The sequence below is a fragment of the Lepidochelys kempii genome, chromosome 3, assembly GCF_965140265.1.
Source record: "Lepidochelys kempii isolate rLepKem1 chromosome 3, rLepKem1.hap2, whole genome shotgun sequence".
Lineage (NCBI taxonomy): Eukaryota > Metazoa > Chordata > Testudines > Cheloniidae > Lepidochelys > Lepidochelys kempii.
The window spans coordinates 31,912,012-31,933,873 of NC_133258.1; the positions used below are offsets into that span (position 1 = coordinate 31,912,012).

The following is a 21,862-nucleotide window of genomic DNA, read 5'->3' on the forward strand; positions in this document are numbered from 1 at the left end:
TCCTTTTATTTCTTTAGGGCTTGTGGATTTCTCTGTGCTAACCCCAGGTGCTTTTGTTTTGCTTGTCACATCTAAGCTGGTCCTCAAGAGAGCTATTATTGATGTTTAATCCTTGTAATTGTTTTTTTTTTTAAATCTAGCAAAAATTCCTTCTTTTTTTCTCTCTCTCAGCTCTTCCCCGGAGAGGGGGTGAAAGGACTTGAGGGTACCCCACAGGATGGAATTACCAAGTAAAGCCCTTCCTTGTCTCTCAAAGGGTTTCTGCACTTGAGTGGTGGCAGCATCTACCAATCCAAGGTTAGAGAAAAGCTGTAACCTTGGGAGTTTAATACAAGTGTGGAGTGGCAAGTATTAATTTTTTAGAGTCCTTGTGGGCCCCGCCACCTTCTGCACTCAAAGTGTCAGAGTGGGGAATCAGCCTTAAGTGTGAGAAGATGCTCTTCCCATTCTTAGTTAGGCGGACCCCATCTCTTGCCAGCAATCCTCATTGCCAGAACAGCATCCTTGGTCAAGGAAGCCAAAGCCCTCCTGCTGACACCATCTGTGCAACCATGTATTCATCCCCAGGATGCGTGTGTGAGCAAGATAACAGTTCCAAACTGAGACAAAGCAAATGCATCTCAAGGAGAGGGGTAAGAAATGAAACCACACATTTTTGTTTGTGAGTTTATGAGATTGATTGATTTTGTTGCCACTGTTTCTGCTCTCGGATTTTCCTGCCAGCCTCTTCGTAGTTTGCTTGTGTTGTAAGGGTTATTTTACTGGATCCAATCATTTATCAGCTCTGGTTGGGACTGGAGAGAGGTGTTTGGTTTCTTTAATATTGTTTTCATAAGTATTTAACATCTTGGCCTTTTGTTTGAAGGGACTAGATAGATGCCAAACATTTAAACTAATGTTTAATTTTCAAGCTCTGAAAAGGGTTGGTTTTTTTTTAAATTTTTTTTTGCTGGGCTGTTTTTTTAAAGGATGGTTAACATAGTGTTATTGCAAGTGAGCTATACATCTTTCACAAGGTCCTGGATTTGAGACTCAGTCCTTCATTCCCTTCCTCTCTCCCACACATGCATATGTGTGCACACACAAACTATCAAAGCAACTTGCTTGTAGTCAGATGGTAGAACCTCTGAAGAGGTGGAGTTCCATATCACATTGCTTGAATCAGGTTGTAGACTGAGTTGGATCCTTTCCCAGTTTTTCTGTTTGTGTTCAACCCCTGCCCCCAAACTTAATTTTAACATATGCAACATAAACTTCAAATATAAATCCTTGATGGGGGGGAAGAGGAGGTAAATGTGCTGGGTGAAAGAATTTTTTGGGTTTTTGTGGACCATATCCCCCACTGCACTAGTTTACAAGCATTAATATTTATCATACTATATTTATAAACACCATAAGGGTATGGTAAATGGTACTTTACAAACTCTGAAAACATCCCTAGCCTGAGCAGCTAGCAATCTAGCTCAGACAAATGTACACTGGATGACATAACAAATTCAAGATGATGTTGGGACGTCTGTTGAGATTAATGTTTAAGGTTTTACCAAAAAACTGGATTTGAAGGAGGAGAAGGATGATGCTTAGGGTTGAAATTCTGGCCCCACTGGAATTCAGTGGAAGTCTGGCATTGACTTCAACAGTGCCTCTGTGTGAGGCAAGGGACAGCTGTTCCACGAGTAGGTGATAGCATAAGAGTGAGGCAGGGCTGGAGGAGTATTGAGAGCAAAAGAGATCAGAAAATATATATAGGTAGGACAAAGTTGTGAAGAACCTAGAGGATGAGGACAAATTGGAAAAAGATGGGAACCTTGTGAAGGGACTTAAAAATGGGGGTGGCGGTAGTGAAGTTGGAGATGATTTTAGAAGCAACATTTTTGATAAACTACAGAAGTAATATGTGCAGAAGGCTAAAATCAATAACTTTCTGCATAGCATCACCAAGTCCTCCAGCTACTTAGATTCAGACAAACAATGGAACACTTTGAATTGTGAAAAGAGCTAATTATGTCTGGGAAATGTTTGAAACTCCATAAAGCTCAGGAGGTTTACACAAGAGAGAGGGTACACTAATGGAACTACTTATTGGATAAAATCTTGTGGGTGTTTCAAGAATCATGACCTGGCACTGACGCTCTTCAGCACAGGGAGCTGGTTATCTTGCCTTTGTTTGTAAACCCTTAGGTGCACCTCACTTCTCAGATGACCACTGCTAGCTGAACGCTCAGAAATAACAATGGCTTTTGCTCTTAAAATGTTTGAGTTCAAGCTCATTTAAATGAATTCACAGTGAGGCGCATCTCCCTTGTGAATTTAGATTACTGAGCTGAGCACAACGACTGCAGCTTTCTTTTCTGGCGATTTCAAGACAAAAGTAATCAGGTCTGTATTTATACATGCTCAGAATCCCTATCGTGGGGGGTGCACAAGTTGACTGGCTATATTCAGTCTTGTAGCATCAGCTGGGCTTGAGACAAGATTGCAGTTGCAGTCCCTGCTGCAGGGACTCCTCTAGCCCCAGACACCACGGTGAGAGGCGTGCGGTGGAAGAACCCGTTCGTTAAAATAACGTCTGACAACCACCCCAGGGCACAGTGGTCAGAGCTCGGTCTTCTGGGGCGGGCAGCGCCTCAGCCCGCCTGCTGCCGGCACACACACCGACTTGCTTATCTCACTAGCCCTCTCAGCAGCCAAACGACACGCTCCTGCTGCTGGGACCGCTGAGGCCGGGAACATTTAGCAGCCGGGCAAATCCCGCCGCTCAGCCCAGGGACCAGCGGCCACGGCCCGGTGGGTGCAGCCTGAGGCCAGCGGTGGCGCTGGCGCAGAACTCCGAGCGGGGCGCCCGCAGGCAGGTTTCTCAGCCGGCAGATGCTGAGGCGGAGTCTGCTGAAGGAGGAATCGCTTAGAGGAGAAGGGGAGGCTGCTGGGTTCCCGCTGCCCCCGCGGGGGTTCGAACCCCGCCCCTCCGGCTCCGAGTCTGGCACTAACGGCTAAGCCAGCCGCCTTCCTGGCATCCCCCGCCCCTCCTGTGCCCAAGGCGACGGGAGGGCTCACGTGACCGGCTCCGAGGAGGGAGTGGGGGGGACAAGGAGGAGGCAAGATGGCCGCCGCCGCTGCCGGGTGCAAGTGAGGAGCCCTTGGAGCTGCCACCCCCGCCGCCGCCTCGGCAGAATCTCCCAGGACCGGAGAGGCCGCCCGCGGGGGTCGAGTCCCGCCGGCTAAGGGTAAATAGCGGGAGAGCGCGGAGCTGTCACACAAAGGGCGCGACGGAGCCGCCTTGACCCCGTCTGCGGCCGGGCGCTGGGTAACGTCCCTGCCCCGTGTGCCGCTCGCTGCCTGGGTTGGGCCGGGCGGCGGTGAGCCTGTCCAGAGAGAGGCATCGCCGGCCTGCTCTGTCCCTCCCGCTCCCTCAGCCGCGCTGGGGGGTCGCGCGTGTGTGTAGGGCAAGGCAGAGCGCTGCCCGGGCCCATGAAAGGGCCCGTCCTTGGTCCATTTACACCCCTGTGCAGTGAATTTTCATTTATACCCTTCCACCACCACCCCTGTGTAGGGAATTTTCATTTACACTCCTCCACCACACGCGCTTGCCCATGCACAAGCACACATTTAATGAACAGCTCATGGGACACTACAATCATGAACAAGCACGGCTGTCAGCCACACTAGAGCATCTGTCTTCTAATTTTTTTTTTTTTCATTATTGCTAATGTGCGAAGACAAACATGGTCTTGATGCAAGGTATAACTCTCTGTCAAACCTCCTTACTCATGCCATGTTGCAGAAAATTTTAAAAAAATAAGCTGCAGAGCAGATGGAAAGACAACATAACAAGAGGAAAGGGAATTGCTCTTCAAATCCAAAAGCCATATAAAAAAGCAAAAGTAATTAATTATTGATTTACTGGGTAGATGCTTTTTAAATGTCTAAAATATATTTGAGAGACGGGGTGAGGTAATATCTTTTATTGGACCAACTTCAAGAATGTTAACATCTGTTAGGCAAGTAATATAATTTTTTTTTAAAGGGTTAAACGTGTTCACATTATAGAGACAGTGTCATTTGAAGGAGCCATTGAAGTGAATTCATAGATTATAGCATATATGAAATACTATAATCTAACAAAATTTTCTGCTTTACAGATTGTTAGTAGTATAAATATGAGAAATTAAGAAGTCTCTGTCTTTTTGAAATCTCATTACATGATAAAAAGAAGTGAGTTAACAGTAAACATGTAAAGATGGGAAACTGACAAGGAAACTGCAGCCAGGAGTTAGTCTGAAACACAGATAGCACAAGATGCACTAGGTGACACATAGTGGTAATTTAGGTTCCAATCCAGTAAATGTATCACTGCGGGTAGACTCCGTGTTGGCATGAAGCACCGGTGAATTCACTGGGGCTCCATGTAAGCACAGAGGTTTGCCCATATGGATCAGTTGGAAAGATGGGGGTCTTGGTGCAGTTATTTTTCATGGTGAATAAACCTGTTCATACATACAAGATAAGAATTAAAACAATTTTTAAAAACCTTAGATCTTTAGATTTTAATATATTTCATTTTAATTTTGTTTGATTATCTTCAGTAATTGTTGTCAGAATAGCTGTAAATGTCAATATTTTTGCATTCTCTAGATTGTTTTGTTGGCAGTTGGAGTCAGAGTTGAACGCTTTGTTTTTCTTGTTAATTTAAAAGTTTATGGACTTGTCATTAACGCTATATGGGATATGTGTATGATGAGTAGTGTTAACGTTGCAAGCTAACAAATGATAAAATACACTAGTGGAATATGGTATAGACTCAGTGTTCGCTTTTTTACCAGAGCAGAAAGTAATCTGAGCTATTACTGTACAAAATAGCGGAATGGTTGGGTATCAGAAATTAGGTCATTGGTTCTGTGTGTAGACAAAGAATTGTACATATAGTTGTTTCCTATATTCATAGATCATATATCTTTTTCTATGAGTATTTCTTCCCCATTGCACATCTGAGGCATGAGTGTAGATTTTAGTAACTATGTACTATAAAATGCACTGTCTGTTTAAGGAGTCAACTAGGCATTTATTATTAGTAAAGAAAAAGATCTTAGCAGTAACATGTTGGGAATGAAAAGATGAGAGCAGAAATCCATGAAACGAGAAAGGCGTAGTGAGTGAGTCAAGGCAAGACATAACCCATGCATGAATCCAGTGCTGGTTAGGATGGAGAGGAATGATCTTATCTTTTGGCTGAATATCATGGGAAAACTTCCTGAAGAGAGACTATTCCAAAGTCTAATAAGCACTATGTTGCTTGGCAGGCTAAAATCTGGTCAAAATATTAGAAAATTTACTACAGACAACTATCTTGTTCTGGCAGGGAGATGAGATGCTTCCATCATTAGGTCCTATGATCTTGAATGAGGCTGATTTGTTTTTCTTGGGAAAAAAAACCCCCAAAACAGCCAAATGGGAAAGTCATGATTTTTACATAAGAACGGCTATACTGGGTCAGACCAAAGGTCTGTCTAGCCCAGTATCCTGTTTTCTGACAGTGGCCAATGCCACTTGCCCCAGAGGGAATTAACAGAACAGGTAATCATCAAGTTATCCATCCTCTGTTGCCCATTCTCAGTTTCTGGCAAATAGAGGCTAGGGACACCATCCCCGCCCATCCTGGCTAATAGCCATTGATGGACTTATCCTCCATGTATTTATCGAGTTCTTTTTTGAATCCTGCTATAGTCTTAGCCTAGCAAGAAGTTCCGCATGTTGAGTGTGCATTGTGTGAAAAAATACTTCTTTTTGTTTGTTTTATACTTGCTGCCTATTAATTTCATTTGGTGACCCCTAGTTTTTCTGTTATGAGAAGGAGTAAATAACACTTCCTTATGCACTTTCTCTATACCAGTCATGATTTTATAGACCTCAATCATATCTCCCCTTAGCCATCTCTTTTCCAAGCTGAAAAGTCCCAGTCTTATTAATCTCTCCTAATACGGAAGCCGTTCCATACCCTGAATCATTTTTGTTACCCTTTTCTGAACTTTTTCCAAGCCCAATATATCTTTTTTGAGATGGGACGATCACATCTGCATGAGTACTCAAGAGGTGGGCATACTATGGATTTATATAGAGGCAATCTGATATTTTCTGTCTTATTATCTATCCCTTTCTTAATGATTCCCAACATTCTGTTCACTTTTTTGACTGCCGCTGCACATTGAGTGGATGTTTTCAGTGAACTATCCACAATGATGCCAAGATCTTTCTTGAGTGGTAACAGCTAATTTAGACCCCATCATTTTATATGTATAGTTGGAATTATGTTTTCCCATGTGCATTACTTCGCATTTATCAATACTTCGCATTATTACTTTGCATTTCATCTGCCATTTTATTGCCCAGTCACTCAGTTTTGTGAGATCCTTTTGTAGCTCTTTGGAATCTGCTTGGGACTTAACTATCTTGAGTAGTTTTGTATCATCTGCAAATTTTGCCACGTCACTGTTTACCCTTTTTTCCAGATCATTTATGAATATGTTGAATAGGACTTGGCCCACTATAGACCTCTGGGAGACATCACTCCTTATCTCTCTCCATTCTGAAAACAGACCATTTATTCCTACCCTTTGTTTCCTATCTAGCCAGTTACCAATCCATGAGAGGACCTTCCCTCTTATCCCATGACTGCTTACTTTGCTTAAAAGCTTTTGGTGAGGGACCTTGTCAAAGGCTTTCTGAAAATCTAAGTACTCTATATCCTGAATGTGATTTAGAGAATCATGTTGTCAGCAAGAAATATTGTGATAAGAACATTATTAAGCAGGCTTATTTTCTGGGCCACAGTTGGGTTCCACTTGGTGCAAAGATCACACACAATGGATTATTCTTCCTTACTACAGTCATTTGAGATAGTTCACATTGGTACTTTTGTTTGCTTTGAAACTTTATTTTTCTTTAAAAGAATTGTTTGAAACAGAAAATGACATATTATAGTAGTAATTACCATGCTTTTATTATGTAGAAGTTTTCAGTGTATTATAGGAAATAGGTAGTGCAATATTTTACTTAAATCCAAATGTATTGGATCAATCACTTGTTGGTCATCCACCAATATTTAAATTCTGTCTTAAGAGTGCAAGATTTTTCTGGCAAGATTTATGCTTTATAAACCCTTGTCACATACTGTTCATGGGTCTGTTATCTGCTAGATGTTTATTTTCTTTTAATGTTTGCTCTTTTTATTAAGCAGGGAAGTTAGACTTGTAAGGTAGTAATTACCACTTTTTAGCCTTTGTTTAAAATATATACTACATTTGCTTTGTTCCAGTCTTTTGATACCTTCCCAATTCTCAGTGACTCTTCAGAAATTTTTTGACTCTGACATGTAGTTTTTATAAAGGCTGTCTGATTTCTCCTTATTCCTTAACTGACTCATTCAAACATAGGGAGGAAAAAATGCTTTCAAATGCTGAGAAAAGATAACAATCAACATAGGGTATTAGTCAGGAGGGGAATTGAGACAAGGGGGAGATGATGCAGGAGAAAATTATTGAGGTGTTCTCACAAACATTCATCCTCCCTTTTCCTGAGGGCCAGAATTAGATCTCCCCAAGCCCTTGTCTTCAACCTCTTGTCCATCATTTGGCAGGAGAGCTGTATGAAAATTTGACTATAATTGGATGTTAATTAGAATTCTGACCAAAAAACTTATATTGGTCCTCAGGACCTACTGAAGTGTATTTAAAAGGAGGCAGCGCTTCTTACACATGGTACCTGCAACATTACCTAGTTAGATCATTCTTACTGTGATACAGTATTGGTTATTATAATACTCTGGTACTTCCTGGTGAAAATAGTTGCTGCTTTTCTATTCCATATGACCAGTTCAAGTTGAACCCTTTTTCTCCTTCCACTGTGTCAGGCAGTCCCTGCTCCAATATTAGCTATTCCTCTTCATCTATTAGACCCTCAGATGGGTTGGATACTATGTCAGTAAATCGTATTTGTTATCAATTGAATAACCATTAAATACATTAGGAGCAAGAGAAACATGAAGTAAAGTGTAGGTCCACTATTAGCATGGCAGGATAGCTAATAACTGTTGACATCAAGATGGCTGAGGTGTTTGATGCTGGTTTTGCTTTAGTCTTCACCAAAAAGTTTAATGGTGAGCAGATATGTAACACAATTACCATTAACAACCGGGGGAAAGAACACAAGTCAAAATAGTGAAAGAACAGGTTAAAGACTATTTAGATGAGTCGGATGTGTTCAAGTTGGAAGGTCCTGATAAAATTCATTCTAAGTACTTAAGGTACTGAAGCAATCTTGGAACCATTAGCAATTATCTTTGAAAACTCCTGGAGGATGGGTGAGGTCCCAGAAGACTGAAGAAGGGCAAATATAGTACCTATATTTAAAAAGAACAGAGAGGATCTGGGAAATTATAGACTGGTCAGCCTAACTTCAATGCATGGAAAGATACTGGAACAAATTATTAATCAATTTGTAAGCACCTAGAGGATAACGGGTTTATAAGGAATAGTCAGCATGGATTTGTCAAGAACAAATTATGCCAAACCAACCTAACATCCTTCTTTGACAGGGTTCTTGGCCTAATGAGTAGGGGGGAAGCACTAGACATGTTGTATTTTAATTTTTTTAAGGCTTTTCACACAGTCACATATGACATTGCCATAACTAAGAAACTAGGAAAATTTGGTCTAGGTGAAATTACTGTTAAGGTGGGTGAAAAACTGTACTCAAAGAGTAGTTATCAACGGTTTGCTGTCAAACTGGGAGGGCATGTCTGGTTGAGTACCACAGGGGGCAGTCTTTGGTCCAGTACTATTCAACATTTTCATTAATGACTTGGATAATGGATTGGAGAATATTTGCGGATGACACCAAGCTGGGAGGGGTTGCAAGCTCTACGGAGGACAGGATTAGAATTCAAAATGATCTTGACAAATTGGAGAAATGATTTGAAATCAACAAGACTGCCCGCTCAAAGGTGACCAAGAATGCTTCTTGGTTGCCCCCGGGCCCATTTTTGAGAGTCTGATGGGCTGCCTGCTGGGAGGAGGACATTATCTGAGGGTCCTGGTGCCATGGCATTAGATGCAACCTGCAGCTGCAGGAGTGTTGCTGCCTGCTGAATTAGGTGTGGCTGTAGTTCCTGCTGCTTTGCTACCAGCTCTTGGAGTAGCTGCTGCTGCTGTTGGGTCACTTGCTGTTGCTTCTGGGCAGTAGCTGACCCTGCTGTTGCTGGACTGCCTGCTGTTGTTGGCTCTCTTCTTGGGCCGATATGCTAGTACGTCTGCTGTCCTTCTAACAGGACTGGGCTGGTGCCTGCATTCTCCTTCAGTTATCACTGGGGGTGGGGTGGGATGGGGAAGGGATTTGCGTCAGAGTCCAGTGGTATCGGCCTGTGATGAGAGTCTGTGGGGCTGGGGGGTAGGGAAACCCAGGCCTGTCCTGCTTCATCAGGTTCCACCCCAGGCCCTGTGATTGGCACATTGGATATGTGACCTGGGGCGGATGCCACAAGCCTGCTCCCTGAGTCACTTTCTACCTGTTGCCAGGGGGGTTCTCCCTGACAGTGATTTGGAGGCCCGCTGTTTCTGGTCTCCATGGGGCGGCTCAGAAACAGGGTCTGGTCTGGGTAGTGTGGAGCTCCTCCGGCCTCTCTGCAGGAGCAAACAGTTTAGGATTTCTCCCTTACTCTGCCCGGCTTTGTGTCCTCCGTTTTGAACATGTCCAGCAGGTGCAGCTGGGTTGGGCCTTCTGGGCCCAGAGCTCCTCTTTAATCCTTGGTTCCTCAATGTGGGGCTTATACAGCCTATCACACGGATATGTAGGTTAGATATAAGGAAAAATTTACTTACTATAAGAGTACTTGAGCTCTGAAATAGGCTAACATAAGAGGTTGTGAAATCCCCATCGTTGGAGGTTTTTAGGAAGAGGTTGGAAAAACACCGTTCAGGGATGGTCTAAGTTTACTCGGTATAGCCTCAGTGCAGAGGGAAGGATTTGATCACTTCTGAGGTTCCTTTTAGCCCTACATTTTACTCTGATGCTATTATTGCAAAATATGGAATGATAGGGAAAAAATGTTTAAAATTAGACTAGGCAACTCAGACAGTAAATTGCAGTATTTTTTGGTAAAGCTCACATTTACTCTCAGTAAAAACAGCAATGATTTGCTGATTTACCAAAAATCTAGTCTATCTAAACTGCAAGAGCTCCTAAAACTAGCTGCACAGGTCCTGACAAACAAAACCTGTAAGCTTCTATTTACTCTCGCAATCCTACTCACACCAGTTTCAAATTCCATAGAGGGAAAAAAATGTTATTTCATGTTAACCTTTGCAGTCACTTAATATACTCTCTCACAGATCTCTCATGTTTTTAAGATCACGGATGAGTTTTGCCCATTTGGTTTCTCAACTTTGAATGAACTAGTTGAATCAGCTGAAATGATTTCAAAATATTTTCTCTGTACCTGCAGAAGAAGCTACTGAAGTCAAAAATAATTTGGTACTTCAACAAATTCTCCACTAGTTCAGTGGTTGGACTTTCTATAAAACGTTGACAGCACAGATTAACTGCTTGAATAGTAAGATTAGGCCTTAACATAGGTTGTCATAATTTCAAATTTAACATTAAGTAGGTTTATTTTAAAAATGAAAAATAAACATTTTTGATTTAAATAAATTATTTTTGTATAAAACTTGAATTTTATCCACTTGACTTCTCTATTCAAAATTTACAAAAGAAACCAAAATAAAACTATACAAAATTCAAAGAGCATAAAAACTACCTCTGTGTGAAATTCCATCCACACTGATTGACCTACTGCTTTTAGACTTAACAGGAATTTGTCACATTTTGAGCCCAATTTAGAATGCAATCCTAATTTATGTAGTTGCAACTGAGTGCCCCCATATTTACTTCAAAGAGACCTCAATCAGGAGGATCACTGCTCAATTGCAGTAGTTTACTGTACAGATGCTGATTGATCGCCTGCCTCAAAGAACTTACAAGAAAAAATGGCTAATGGAGGAAGAACAATTTAGAAATTAGGCTTAATCAGACTTTGAGGATTTTATTCCTAAAAGGAGAGTCTTAATTTTAAGGAGGTAATTATTTTTTGTCCGTGACATGTGGAAACCCTAAACAACAGTTTTACTGTGCTGTTAAGAAATGGTTTATTTCATGGTGCTTAGCATTTCAAAAAGTAAAACTTCAGAGTACATCTAACATAACAGATTTGTTTAAGCCACTGTTGATATTTTTTTTTTTGAGGACTGCAATGTCAGTTATTTAGCTATTTCCTGAAGGTTTAATTGATATCTGAGGGATAAAAATCTACATTAAATCAGAATGTTCACCAGTTGAATAATTTACAAGGCGGTGCATTTATCTACAGTGCAACAGGACTGTCTTTGCACTTTTGAAATGTGGAAGTCAGTGACATTAAGGGAAGAATCTTGCTTTCAGTAGGGGAGGTATGCTGAATACTGTGTTCCCTCATACTCACTGTAGAATTGCTAACTGAGAATTTGCTGATAAAATGTTGACCACAAATACGTAGTGTAATTTATTCTGAAAACGACAGGTTTCAGAGTAACAGCCGTGTTAGTCTGTATTCGCAAAAAGAAAAGGAGTACTTGTGGCACCTTAGAGACTAACCAATTTATTTGAGCATGAGCTTTCGTGAGCTGAGCTGTAGCTCATGAAAGCTCATGCTCAAATAAATTGGTTAGTCTCTAAGGTGCCACAAGTACTCCTTTTCTTTATTCTGAAAACATTCACCATTTTTTGCTAATACATTTTATTTTTTGCAACTTTTTTTGGTATAGAAATTTGTTCCTCTGGCAGAATGTTTTCAAGAAAATGTCAGAATAATAATATGTAGAAAATGACAGAGTAGAAGGCTAATCAGTAGACTTTAAAAAAAATAAATAGTAGTTTTGTTGGAATTACAAAATATAATTTTAAAAGTTTAATATTAACTGAAAAGTTTTGTGTTTGCAGTGCCTATTGTTGCAATGGTTGATAAATGTTACTGTGGCAGTCTTTTCCTTATTGGGCTATTAGGCCTTCATACAGCAAGGTACTTACCCCTTGTTTAACTTTAAGCATGTGAATATTCCATTTGGCATGGGATTAAGTACCTTGTGAATTAGAGCTGTAGTGCTAAAAACAGTGGATGGAAGTAATGTTTTACTTACGCCTAGTCTGCACGGTGGCAATGCTTTAACATGGCTTGTGTAGTCACGGCATTTTAAAAAACCACCTCCATGAGGGGCGTAGCTACCAGCGCTGGGGGCGTAGCTACCAGTGCTGGTGCACTGTCTACACTGGCGCTTTACAGTGCTGAAACTTGTAGTGCTCAGGGGTGTGTTTTTTTCACACCTCTGAGCAAGAAAGTTGAAGTGCTGTAAAGTGCCAGTATAGACAAGCCCTAATTCTGTTGATGCCTTTTATATGATTTTGTTTGGAGGGGATATCAAACCCCTTTGTATGTTGGCCACATCATAGCATGCTCAGGATGTGAACTTTAGATTGTCTGTATTGTTCCTCTTTGTGATACATTGTGGCAGCTGACTATGCATCCATAATTTCTTATAGGATGGAAAAAACTCACATTTCTGTTTTTCTCCTGTGACTGTCCGGCCCTCGTGGCAACAAAGCCACAAAAGCTGGTAGGAACCACTGCAGAAATGGCTGAAGCAGGGACTGCTGGACTGGGAGAAGGGAGGAGGGGAAAATGGGCCCCAACCAGGGCTACTCCAACACAGTCCATACCCAGAACTGTGCAGGGGAGACACTCCTTTCCCAAGCACTAGGAACCAACCTGCTATCTGGCCTTGAGAAAAGAAACTGCAGGCCCAAGCCAGCCAGAAACTAGCTGATAGGAGCAGCTAAAGGGGGGACTCCTATACACTGATCTCTGAGAAATTTCTGCAGTTTTGACCAAACTTACTCTGCCTTGTGCTGATTAACAATTTGCTCCAACTCCCATCTGCCCCCTCTCTAACAGTTTCTTAATTTCAGCCTCACTCCACACCTACCCCTCTTGCCCTTCTCTTTGCCCCTGCCCTAAGCTGCTCATCACCTTCTTTAATTTTAGCTTAAGATTTCCTAACTATCCCCTAACACAGATTTCAGAGTAGCAGCCGTGTTAGTCTGTATTCGCAAAAAGAAAAGGAGTACTTGTGGCACCTTAGAGACTAACCAATTTATTTGAGCATCCGATGAAGTGAGCTGCTTACGAAAGCTTATGCTCGAATAAATTGGTTAGTCTCTAAGGTGCCACAAGAACTCCTTTTCTTTTTCCCTAACACAGAGGTTCTCAACCTTTTTCTTTCTGAGGCCCCCCCCAAACATGCTATAAAAACTCCACAGCCCACCTGTACCACTATAACTGGTTTTTTGCATATAAATACCAAGGCCAGCATTAGGAGGTAGCAAGCAGGGCAATTGCCTGGGGCTCCATGCCACAGGGGCCCCCGCGAAGCTACATTGCTCAAGCTTTGGCTTCAGCCCCGGGTGGTGGAGCTCAGGGCCTTGGGCTTCAGCCCCATGCAGTGGGGCTTCAGCTTTCTACCCTGGGTTCCAACGAGATTAATGCTAGCCCTGCCTAGCAGCCCCCCAGTGGGCCCCAGACACCGGATTGAGAACCACTGCCCCAGAACACTACCTCCACAAGTGGAATTAACAGGATATTTGTCATCATCACATTGTTCATTGTGCTTGTATATTATACTCCTTTCACATACCCTGTGTCTGATATGTCTATTTAGATTGTGCATACTTTGGGGCAGAGACTATCTGCTTTCGTGCTTGTATAGAGCCTAGCACAATAGGGCCCATTATTATAACAATGGATGCTTATATATTAATTGTCCTGTTTGTCTGGAATGGATTGTAATTTTTAAATCATGTCTGTTGGAATTATTAATAATATAAATTTTTAATATTAATATGGGAGACCACCAGACACCAATTTAATCATTAATTCCTTTAAGAAGTCTAAAGACCAAATAGTGCTTTGTATAATTGCTCCAAACAGCCTAAAAATAAGCAGTCACTACATCCAGTACACTAACAAAGTATTCATAAGCATGTGATCAGTATACTCATAAATAGCCCAGACTTAGGAAAACTGTCTCATCCTAGTGTGCTCCAGCATGATGAGGTAGGGTCTGACAAAGAACCCACAAATTCGTAACAAGAGTTATACCCTTTAACAAACAAATGGCATAGCCAATTACCATTTTAGCTAACAAACCAATTTGAGACAGTTTCACCATCTTTATTTCCAGTTTTAATTTAGATAACATTTCCAACCTCCTTTCTCCCTAAGGTCTTTTCTTGTTGTCTCTTTTGCTGACCAACACCTTTTTTTTTGTTTGTTTGTTTGTTTTTTTGGACAGACCTGGTTTTAAATAGGCTTTACTTTTAAGATAACACTGATATGTGGTGTAGAAAGGTCTATGTTGGCTCCTTTTAAGACATTCTTGTTTTCTTATTTAAAACCATCTGTAGTCACCCCTATTAGTCAGAGTGAGGTAGTCTTTTTAGAAATTCCCCTTATCTCATTAGTTATTCTTTTAACCAGACATCTTCCCTGCTTCATTCTGTCTGGCTTTATAACTCATTATTTTTAAGTCCTTCCTTCTACTTGCTAGTCAGGGTCTTTCTTTACAACACACACACTGTGACGTTCCCCTCCAGTGTTATCCGGACTGGTGATCTGCTAGGTCACTTCCATCCTTGAATCTGGGAACCAGCCTTACCCTGCTCTGCTGTGAGAACCCCCACCCCTGGGCTGTTCACGCACAGCTTCTGGCATGTAAACTGCTCCTGGGATTGTGCAACTGAATGACACTAGCCAATATCTCCAGTCCCAGACACAACCCTAGGAACCTCTGTCTTGCAGTGCCCAGTTATGCCCACTGGCTGCTGCAAGCTTATATGAGTTTGTCAATTTAACAAAGAAATTGATATGTACTAGGCCTGTTATCCCAAGGGGAGCCTCTGACATGCTTCAAACCAAACACGCTGCTTCAGGTAGAATAAACAAACATATTTATTAACTATAAAGATAGATTTTAAATGATTGGTTTCAGAGTAGCAGCCGTGTTAGTCTGTATTCACAAAAAGAAAAGGAGTTACCCATTACCATAAACCCATTGTTTCATGTTCTCTATGTATATAAATCTTCTCACTGTATTTTCCACTTTATGCATCCGATGAAGTGAGCTGTAGCCCACGAAAGCTTATGCTTAAATAAATTTGTTAGTCTCTAAGGTGCCACAAGTACTCCTTTTCATTTTAAATGATTATAAGTCAAAACATAACAAGTCAGATTTGGTCAAATGAAATAAAAGCAAAATGCATTTTAAGCTGATCTTAACACTTTCCATGACCTTACAAACTTAGATGCTTCTCATCACAGGCTGGCTGGTTCCTCTTCAGCCAGGCTCTCCTCTTTCATCAGTGCTTCAGTCGCTTGGTGTGGTGTCTGTAGATATAGGTGAAAGAGAGAGGAAGAGCATGGCAAATGTCTCTCCCTTTTATCATGTCCTTTCTTTCCTCTTGGCTTTGCCCCCCCCTCACTCCCTTCAGAGTCAGGTGAGCATTACCTCATCGCAGTTCCAAACTGACCAGAGGAAGCGGGGTGACTCCCTTGAGAGTCTAACAAATTCTTTTGTTGTTGCCTAGGCCAGTGTCCTTTGTTCCTGTGAGGCTGGGCTGGGTTTGTCTCATACCTGCCCTGATGAGGTGTGAACTGCCTCTCTGCTCTTGGAGAGTTTTTGCCTGGGCTTATTTTAAGCCATGAAGGATGCATTTTCAGCCTCATAACTATATACATGAAATTACAACCTATAACAACATTACTATAACATCACTGTAACAACAATGCTCAGTGCATCATGAGCCTTCCGAAGACACCCGACATGACAAACTTTGCATAGGATACCACACAATCATTTTACAAGGATGAACATGGGGGTGCTGGGTGTTCCCCTGAGGTGCAGAGTATCACACACACACATTAGCTAATTCTAATTCTTTAATTTTGTATTTATCCTAAGTGGCCTTCCATAATGTCATTAAATCATGACTTTCAGATGGAGAATTGAGGTATGTAGAGATTAAGTGACTAGCCTAAAGTCATACAGTCTATGGAAGAACTGTAAATGGAACCCAGTTCTTTTCCAGTGTCCTAGTCCACTGCCCAAATCACAAGATCATCCTCATTCTTGTGGATGAGGACAGCAGCATAAAATGAATCCATAGAAGCTTTGAGATTGTTCTGCTTTTTCTGTGATTATGTAGAGATGTTTGAGTAGAAAATTTTCCACGCTTCATTAAACGCTGGGCTGCCTGGGTAAAGTTTTTGGTGTCTGTGCTGACTACAGGAAATTATACCCTTCTAGATATCACATGATTTTCTGTCATTGAGGAATTGCTGTTATCTATTATGTACATTGCATGTGCAGCAGGCATGGGTGAAGATGCCAAGATTTGGCACCAACCTAATTAATGAGGTAGACAGAATCACTATAGGGCAGGTAGCACTGATTTGCATTGCCATAATTACTGGATGTTATCAGCACAGCAGCCAAGAAGAATTGGGATGATATGCTTACCTATCCTCATTAAGGACATGAAGGGTTACATTTTAGTTGTGAGGAGACATATGGTATTGGTCCATTAGTAGATGGAAATGGTATAGTTGTAAACAGTAAGGCAGAAGCATTTTAATATTTCTGTTCTATTTTTGGGGACAAACAGATGAGATTGTTATCGCCATTTCATGAGACTTTCTTTCCATTCCACTAGTATCTCTGGAGGATGTTAAACAGAAGCTTCTAAAATTAGACATTTTCATATCAGCAGATCCAGATAACTTTCATCCACGAATTTTAAAAGAGCTGGCTGAGATGCTCATTGAACCATTAATATTGATTTCAATAAGTCTTGGAGCACTGGAGAAGTACCAGAAGATTGGAAAGAAAGCTAATGTAGGGCCCTATGAAATCCCTTTTATTATTGTGGATTTTTGGATTTATTTTCTGATTTTGTTTTTTTCCATTTTTATGCTATTTTTTAAATCAAAACTGTTTGATACATTGACAACAAATAAGTAGCCTTACTATAAATGCATGAAAGTGTTCAGAATTGGACTGCAGTGTGAAAAACTGATTTTGCAAAAAAAACCCCCCAAACCCTACAATTTAAACAGATATACAGTATAAGTATATGGTAAAAGTAACATATTTAAAATCACTTTTTAAAGTAGTACTTGGTAATATGACCAAACTGACACTGTTGACAGTAACACAAGAAGTCCACTGACCTGTGTGTGTGGGGGAGGAGGGAGTATGCATGTGTGTGTGTGGAGTGAGGGAGTGTGTCCACTGCTTTCTTGTTAAGCACAGCACTTGCCAGCTTGAACGCTTGTTCAGACAACTGCAACCGCTCCTGAGCCTGAGGCTGGTGCACAGACAGGTGCTCCCCTAGCCCCCTACCCTGGCTCAGCAGAGATCAGGTATACAGGCGGGGGACACCCCTGACAGCCCCCTATCCTCCCCAGCTCTGCACAGCAGATCAGGAGGCTCTGATCCAGAGCAGCTTGACTCTCTTAAGTGCAGCTGCACGTAGCTCAGTTGTGCAGCCCATCCTGTCTGCCTGCCTCTGTGGTTCTGGTGCCGGAGAAAGCAGGATTCCACATTAATGTTTTGATTCTGTGATTTGGTCTGTGTTCTCATTAACACAGATTTCATAGGGTACTATTAATGTTGTGCCAGTTTTTAAAAAGGGTAAATGGGACGACCCGTGTAATTGCTGGCCTGTCAGCCTGACATTGATCCCAGGCAAGGTAATGGAGTGGCTGATATGGAACTTGTTTAATAAAGAATTAAAGGAGGGTAATGTAATTCATGCAAATCAACATTGGCTTACGGCAATACATTTCAACCTTTAGTCTGTGGGCCCCTGGGGGGTCCGCTGACTATGTCTAAGATTTTCAAAGAGGTCTGCATACCCATTTGAAATTTTTTAGGGGGGTCTGTAAATGAAAAAAAGGTTGAAAACCACTGGTTTATGGAAAACAGATCCTGTCAAACTAACTTGATTTTTTTTTTTAAATGAGGTTACAAGTTTGCCTGACAAAGGTAATAACGTTGATGTAGCATATTATGACGTGGTACCACACAATATTTTGATTAAAAAACTAAAATGATGTAAAATTAACATGATGTACACAAAAACTGGCTAACCGGTGTCAAAATGTAATTGTAAATGGGGAATTGTCATTGATTCACAGTGTTTTCAGTGGGGCCCTCAGGGATCAATTCTTGACGCTAGGCTATTTGACATTTTTATCAGTGATCTGGAAGAAATCATCAAAATTATCACTGATGAAGTTTGCAGATAACACGACACAAAAATTAGGGGAGTGGCAAGTAATAAAGAGGGTAGGTCACTGATTCAGAGGGATATGGATCGCTTGCAAACTAAGTGCAAGCAAACAATATGCATTCTAATACAGCCAAATGTAAATGTATACATCTAGGAACAAAGAGTGTAGGCCATACTTCAAGGAGGGGGGACTCTCTCTTGGGAAGCAGTGACTCTGAAAAAGATTTGGGGCTTGTGGTGGATAATCAGCTGAACATGAACTCCTAGTATGACGCTATGGCCAAAAGAGTTAATGCGATCCTTAACGGGGGAATTTCAAGTAGGAATAGAGAGGTTATTTGATCTCTATATTTGGCATTGGTCCAACTACCGCTGCTCTCTACAATTCAAAAGGATGTAGATAAACTGGAGAGGTTGGTTGAGAGAAGAGCCACAAGAATGATCATTAAAGGATTAGAAAACAGTCCTTAGAGCGATGAGCTCAATCTGTTTAGCTCAACATTCTACAAACATATTAGAAGCAAGAGGAAGACCAAGGATAGGGTAGGCCTGTTACTCAATGAGGCGGGAAAAACAATAACAGAAAATGTGGAAATGGCAGAGATGTTTAATGACTTTGTTTCGGTTTTCACCAAGAAGGTTGGTGGTGATTGGACGTCTCACATAGTGAATGCCAGTGAAAATGAGGTAGGATCAGAGGCTAAAATAGGGAAAGAACAAGTTAAAAATTATTAAACAAGTTAGAGATCTTCAAGTCACCAGGGCCTGATGAAATGCATCCTAGAATACTCAAGGAGTTGACTGAGGAGATATCTGAGCCATTGGCAATATCGTTGAAAAGTCATGGAAGATGGGAGAGATTCCAGAAGACTGGAAAAGGGCAAATATAGTGCCAATCTATAAAAATAAGGACAACCTGGGGAGTTACAGACAAGTCAGATTAACTTCTGCACCTGGAAAGATAATGGAGCAAATAATAAAGCAATCAATTTGCAAACGTCTAGAAGATAAGGTGTCAGGGTTCCCTCCCCACTCTGAACTCTGGGGTATAGATGTGTGGACCCACATGAAAGACCCCCTCAACTTATTTCTACCAGCTTAGGTTAAAACTTCCCCAAGGCACAAATCCCTTCTTGTCCTTGGACGGTATTCGCTGCCACCACCAAGTGAGTTAGACAGAGATTCAAGGAAAAGAATCACCTGGTGTTCCTGTTCCCCAAAATATTCCCCCCCAAACCCCTTCACCTCCTTTCCTGGGGAGGCTTGAGAATAATATCCTCACCAATTGGTACAGGTGAGCACAGACCAAATCCCTGGGTTTTTAGGAAACTAAAACCAATCAGATTCTTAAAAAAACAACAACTTTATTATCAAGAAAAAAAGTAAAAGAAGCTCCTCTGTAAAATCAGGATGGAAGGTAATTTTACAGGGTAATCAGATTCAAAACACAGAGAATTCCCCTGTAAGCAAAACTTTAAAGTTACAAAAAACAGGGATAAACCTCCCTCTAAGCACAGGGAAAATTCACAAGCTAAAACAAAAGATACTCTAACGCACTTCCTTGCTATTACTTACTATTCCTGTAATTTTAGATGTATCATTCAGTAGGAGCTGGATTACTTGTTTGATCCCTCTCTTTGTCTCCCAAGAGAACACACACAGAGCACAAAAACAAAGCCCCTCCCCTCCCAGATTTGAAAGTATCTTCTTTCCCCAGTGGTCCTTCAGGTCTGGTGCCAACTGGGTTAATTGAACTGATTAACCCCTTACAGGTAAGGGGATTCTGTACCTCTGGCCAAGAGGGATTTTATTTTCATAGAATCATAGAATATCAGGGTTGGAAGGGACCTCAAGAGGTCATCTAGTCCAACCCCCTGCTCAAAGCAGGACCAATCCCCAATTTTTGCCCCAGATCTCTAAATGGCCCCCTCAAGGATTGAACTCACAACCCTGGGTTTAGCAGGCCAATACTCAAACTCTTGAGGTATCCCTCCCCCCACAACCTTTACTGCATACATAAAGGTTGTTACCCTTCCCTTTATATTTATGACATAAGGTGATAAGTAATAGTCAGCATGGATTTGTCAAGAACAAATCATGTCAAACCAACCTGATAGCTTTCTTTGACAGGGTAACAAGCCTTGTGGATGAGGGGAAGTGGTAGACATGGTATATCTTGACTTTAGTAAAGCTTTTGATACTGTCTTGCATGACCTTCTCATAAACAAACTAGGGAAATGCAACCCAGATGAAGCTACTATAAAGTGGGTGCATATCTGTGGTTCACAGTCATGCTGGAAGGGCATGATGAGTGGGGTCCCACAGGGATCAGTTCTGGGTCTGGTTCTGTTCAATATCTTCATCAATGATTTAGATAATGGCATAGAGAGGATACATATAAAGTCTGTGGACAATACCAAGATGGGAGGGATTACAAGAGCTTTGGAGGATAGGATTACAATTCAAAATGATCTGGACAAACTGGAGAAATGGTCTGAAGTAAATAGGATGAAATTCAACAAGGACAAATGCAAAGTACTCGACTTAGGAAGGAACAATCAGTCACACACATACAAAATGGGAAATGACTGCCTAGGAAGGGGTACTGTGGAAAGGGATCTGGAACAGAGTCAGTGTTCCCTCTAATTTTTCCCATCCATGTGTGGAATTAATTTTGTTATGTGCACCAATATGGAGGTGATGTGTGACATATCACCTCCATATTGGTGCACGTACACAAAATTCATGTGGTGGGGGTGTGGCTGAGGGGTTTGGAGTGCGGGAGGGGGCTCAGGCTGGGGCAGAGTGTTGGGGTGTGAGGGCTCCAGCTGGGGGTGTGGGCTCTGGGATGGGGCTGGGGATGAGGGTCTCAGGACTGGGGCAGAGGGGTTTGGGGTGTAGGAGGGTGCTCCAGGGCTACAGCGGGAAGAGGGGTCTCTCCCAGGACCTGGGCTGGCGGGGGGAGGTGCCTCTACCTGCCATGGGAGCTCTGGGGCTGGGGCTTCAGGATAGGTGCCCCTTCCCTGGCCCCAGCAGGGCCAGGCCATGCCTGGGTCAGGGTTGGGCCTGGGCCAGGCTGGGCCACTCCGGCTGTATGTCGGGTCGGGCTGCCCACGTCTGGGGCCCGCAGCAAAGTTGGGGCCAACAGAGGGGTGCCTGGTCGTGGCAGGTTGGGGTTGGGGTGGGGCACCTATGCGCCGGTCCATCCCCAGCTGCGGTAGGTCCCGGGTGGGTTTCCTGAGCGCTTGCACAGTGCTAAATAGGCTGCTGTGCAGCCGTGCAGCTGACAGGGAGATTAGGTCATAATGGACCAGAAGCTAAATATGAGTCAACAGTGTAACACTGTTGCAAAAAAAGTGAACATCCTTCTGGGATGTATTAGCAGGAATGTTGTAAGCAGGACAAGAGAAGTAATTCTTCTGCTGTGCTCCGCACTGAT

The 21,862-nt window shown here is 42.1% G+C and overlaps 1 protein-coding gene across 6 annotated transcripts in view; it reads left to right on the plus strand.

Annotated features, from left to right (window-relative positions):
- Positions 1 to 2,893: 2,893 nt before the first annotated feature.
- KIDINS220 (kinase D interacting substrate 220) overlaps positions 2,894 to 21,862 on the plus strand; it is a 158,695-nt gene continuing 139,726 nt past the window's right edge. For 4 of the 6 annotated variants that reach the window (XM_073336072.1, XM_073336073.1, XM_073336074.1 and 1 more), the window contains exon 1: positions 2,894 to 3,224. The gene's annotated coding sequence lies outside the window, so the exon portion shown is untranslated. The remainder of the gene's footprint in view (positions 3,225 to 21,862) is intronic. The other 2 variants (XM_073336075.1, XM_073336077.1) reach the window with 1 other exon arrangement.